General features: G+C 38.6%; 1 protein-coding gene across 1 annotated transcript in view; it reads left to right on the forward strand.

The window, feature by feature from the left end:
- Positions 1–4,898, forward strand: part of LOC102193296 (leucine-rich repeat neuronal protein 2-like) — a 9,898-nt gene that overhangs the window by 849 nt on the left and 4,151 nt on the right. The window lies entirely within an intron of this gene.

Below are 4,898 nucleotides of genomic sequence, written 5' to 3' on the forward strand. Positions count from 1 at the left end.
TGTGTGTGTGTGTGTGTGTGTGTGTGTGTGTGTGTGTGTGTGTGTGTGTGTGTGTGTATTTTTTAAAGTATCTGCATCCAGTACCTCTATCTCTGTCATACCACCCCTCTTTCCTGCTCTCTAAATCCTCTCTGTCTCTATTCAGCTCTTTTGCAGTGTCCCTGTGTCATATCTGCACTTACCAAGCAAGACGTATATGCAAAGACTATTTGACATGAGCATGTGTCTTTTCTTCATACAAATCACTCTTTGTCTTGCAGCTTCATTCAGTCTCTGCCTGGCTTCTCTCAAACTGGAGAGTCCAAAGGAGCCCAAAGGAGAGACGTGTTTGACTTTAACTCCCGGAGAAGCTTGAATGCGACTGATCTGATATACCCTGTCCTTTTAATCTATGTTCTTCTCCGTGAAAACTTTCAAAACACTGATTATTTGACAGTACCCTTAAAAGGAAAGGCAGCCCCTTGTAATTCAGTACCCCACATGCAAAAATTAGTTTTGTAATATGCTAAATTTTAATCTAGCATACCTCACTTTCTTTCATTGAGTTTGTGCGAACAAGTATGTGTCTACGCACATCTGCTTTTACATGTTCTTTTGCTAATTCTGCATTAGATTTAATACAAGTCTTGTTATTCAGGTAGACAAGTAAGAACTTAATTGCATGCAGATACTCGGGTGCAGAGTTTATTGCCTGTGCATCAAGCAAAACAAATACATGTGCTAACACATTTTTCTTTAAAACTGCCGATACAAAACATTTTGTTTGCTTTTTGTGTGTCTGTGTGGGTTTTGTGAGTGCAACCATTTGCAGGAAGAATGGTAATGTGTACCATTAATTTGTTTTGGTGGGACATGGACAGATGTAATGCCAAGCTCCAAGCACATAAGCTTTATCTAACAATCCTGAAAAATACGCATCATTTTCTATTCTTTGAAGACTGGCGTGATTTGAAAGAGATTTTGAAAACTGTTGCAATAAAACTCATAAATACATAAATGGACAAATCCATAAGAGCTTCTACTGAGCCTGAGTCAATGCTTTTATTTCTATTAGGAGCAAATTTTGTAGAAAGCACCGATACCAAATAATAACTGCACTGGCATTTAAGTAATGATACAGCCAGAACAGACGACACATCAGACAATGAACTCCAACCCTTTTTTTGTTTTTGGCAATGTGTACTCATGACAAATGGTTATTAAAAGTAATCAGTGGGTTTTATTGTTTTGATTTTGCATCCCATGATCCTGAGCCAAGGACATAGTGTGCTCGTAGTCCCAAAAGGCAACCAGTAGCATAAGATATTCTTTGCAGGCGTGGTTAAAGGGAAACTCCTCTGATTTTACAAATCGAAGTGTGTTTACAGGCCTCCAGGTGTTACACACCAGTAGTTTCACACATAAAGTCCAAATAAGCTGTACACAACCTTTTGTGCATTCAAGAAAAGCCAATCGCCTGTAGCTGGAAGAAAAACCCTGATCATTATCTTGAAACTAGCAGCTCGAAGCTACAATAAATAGCTTTTGCACTTAAATGTTGAAGAAGAAGAAAGTATGGATTAAAAGTGGTATCTCTTCACCTGTGGTATTGATTGTGAGCATTTTTTTCACTGTCCAATTAAACTGGAGGAGCACTAATATTCTTTATGAATTAGTAGTGAGACAGCTTATGGTAAGGTGGTGCATGTACACATGTACACGGATTTTAATTCAAGTGTCAGTGCAGCTGTTTTTTGCGTTTTGTTTTTATTGCCCTTGTATAGTCGGGATACAGTTATATGTGGGGCTTAAATGTGAATCATAGGAGTGTACAGATCAATGATGAGCACTAAGAGATAAAGAGTGATAAAGAAAAGCCCACAGATTAGCAATGAACTACAGATGAAAAGCTTTTAGCACATATTAGTCCCTTTTGTTTGTTACGATACATGTATTGTGCAAGTCCCCGATAAATAAACAACAAATAGTGATTAAAAATTATTCATCCACAGTCAAAATTACAAGTCCTCACATCACGAGCCCTTTGTATACACCTATCAGCACGTTGTTCTGCTCTCCTGAAACTGCCAAAATTGCTATGAGCTTTTGAGAGCAAATGATAAAAAATGGAGGACATCAAAATTAAATGACAAATCCATTATTGAGCAGGTTGCTTGTAAAAAGATGAGAGAGTGGAGATGAAAGCGAATGGCTGATAGAAGCGTAAGAAGAGCCCCGGGAGGTGGGAACTGCTCCCGTGTCGTTAGCGTCTCAGCTCAGACACTGACTTACACTTTGCACCCACAACAATTGTTTCACAAATTTTGCATACATTTCAATAATATGGTGTTTGGATGCTTATAGCTTTCACTGTCGTCGTAACTGCTCTAAACAGAGGCAGACAATTAATTTTATTGCTTGATAGTAATTTGGCCGACAGACATCAGCTGTACATGATCTTCTGTTAAGTCAAGAGACTGAAGCCTGCAGCGGTTTGGATAGGAAAACTCTGCAACCATGATGAAGGGGTATAAATTCATCTAAATATAAACAGTTTTATTATCACGCAGAACAGAAGTTCTTGTGTAGAACACCTTTAAGGCAGACGTAGCAGGGCTTTCATCTTTTTTAAAGTTTACTTTATGTGGCAAAGTTATAATGGCATCGTTTGGGTTTAGACCAGTAATCTGTGAGAATTGCTTTCACGTCAGTTTGGCAGTGGATGTGAAGTCTTCTGGGACAATGAAGGCATGATTGTACGACCAAAACAGGAGACGAATAGTGCTTTTGTTTTCCCCGGCAGCTATTTGTAATTTTCCCTAGGTAGCTGAAATGGTGGAAGGTGGATAAAATTGTGGAAACTCTGCTCATCAGAAGACAAAGAGCTGGGAGAAATAAGAGAAGGTGAAGAGGGCAAGTGACGGAAATGGAACGCAAAGCCTTGGACAGGCAATCACTTGATGGATTCACTCTGGAATTTAAGAGGGTTCAACAGCAGTAGTCCAACCTGTTGAATATGTTGTGCTCAATAGGACTTGGAACTAGTGATTGAGCCCACAAACCTGTCAGGAAAGTGTTGATCGAGGTCAAGTGAGCTCAGGACAATTTTACCAGAGATTTCGACACAAAATTCAGGATTCATCCTGCTGGCCAATAGAAAGATTGCAAGTTCAGGGTACTTTTGCACTGAATGTGTGGTTATCCGTTTCATAAAATACTTGGTGGCCTTTTCTGGAGTACAGTAATTTAGGAGACATGATTTGACATTCAGCTGATGTTACTTTCACTGGATCACTAAAAGTAACATCAGTGGCCGACTTAGAGGTCAGTTTTGGCGATGTTGGAGAAAAGGTTATCCAGTGGCATCTCAATTCAAAGAACTTTCATCAAATCAATTTCTGCTGTGACCACCTCTGCTTCTTCAAAGCGCTCCATCACTCCATGGCGCTGAGATCTGCCACAGGCCTCAGTCAGAACTCTCTGACTCTATGTTTGAGGTTTCTGCCATGATGTAGATTAAAGCAATGAAAAAAAATCAGACATATCCCTGATGGTGTTGCAAGCTGAACTAAAACTGCACATTGCCTCATTCCAGTAATTGTTGTCAATATACAGTGTATCCAAAGGAGTCATCATAACATGGGAGATTTGCAAAAATAAATCAACTATGTGGCTAGCCTTAGCTATTATAACTTAAAGGTAACTCCAGAATACTTTGTTCTGGTGAAAATAAAGATGTGAAATACCAGCCAGAGGGCGAAGTACACTGTGACGAGATATGCTTAGATCGGTATATAATATATAACATGCATATATGAATATGTAGTAATGTATTGATTAAAATGTTTGTGCGTCACGTTCATGTTTGGAGCTTCCTACAACAAATCAGTGTAGTTGTTGTCTCTGCTAGAATAAATATAATGACTTTTGCTGGCTATTTTATGCACACTGAAAGTAATTTTTCTGCGTTTTTTTTTTATCTATTTGTTGTGGGGGGGGGGGGGGTTTGTTGTTTTTGCATGTCTGCAGTTTTTTATGATTGTTAATATTGTTTGCATGGCGTACGACTGGCTACTTATTTTTACTGGTTCATTTATCACAGTGGGCAGTCACACTGTGTCAGTCAGGCAAAGCTAGTGATTAATGAAGCAATTTAAAGCTTAAGTTTGGGAGCTGATGTAGTCGTCCTCCATCAGTTGTAACAATGTTACCGACAGCAGGAAAATATTTTAGCTATACCTTGTCACCAAGGTTGTAATAAATAGTTAACTAAGGAGATATGAAAAACATTTCACCTGAAATAAAATGTAAAAACACAAAGGAAATTTCCTCGCTCTCAGCTGCTGTCACATTTAACAACACAACCTGCCTGAAGAGGTTTTGTTTATTTACACTCAGGTTGTGTTTGTTTTGCAACATCTGTACCAAACTCCTCAGCCTTTGCCTTTGGCACATATCCTCCACATTATAGTAATTCAAGAGATTAAGCCTCTAAAACTAATGAAAGCTAAAAACACACATATAAACACACATCCACTCTGGAAAGTAATTACATCTAAAGTGAATTAAAAAAAAAACAAAAAGTGAAAAGAAATAATAATTCTAATAATTATTATTTGAGCTTATCTCTTAGGCCTACAGCTTAGGTCATACTTTGCCTAGTTTAAAAAAAATGTCTTTGGTGATTAAAACCAGATTTCTAGAAGCTGATATTTCTAAGGACAGCACATAATTTTTCCCACTGTAGGGTGCCTGCAGTTTTGGTCAGCTAATTACCGGCATGATGCTCTAAATGTTTGATGTGCTAGTGTGACGGTTTTGCACCATGAATACCGAGCAATAAGTCTCTTTGGTGTGTGTGTGTGTGTGTGTGTGTGTGTGTGTGTGTGTGTGTGTGTGTGTGTGTGTGTGTGTGTGTG

Source organism: Pundamilia nyererei, unplaced genomic scaffold, assembly GCF_000239375.1.
Source record: "Pundamilia nyererei isolate P.nyererei 1_Seehausen unplaced genomic scaffold, PunNye1.0 scaffold00092, whole genome shotgun sequence".
Taxonomy (NCBI): Eukaryota; Metazoa; Chordata; class Actinopteri; order Cichliformes; family Cichlidae; genus Pundamilia; species Pundamilia nyererei.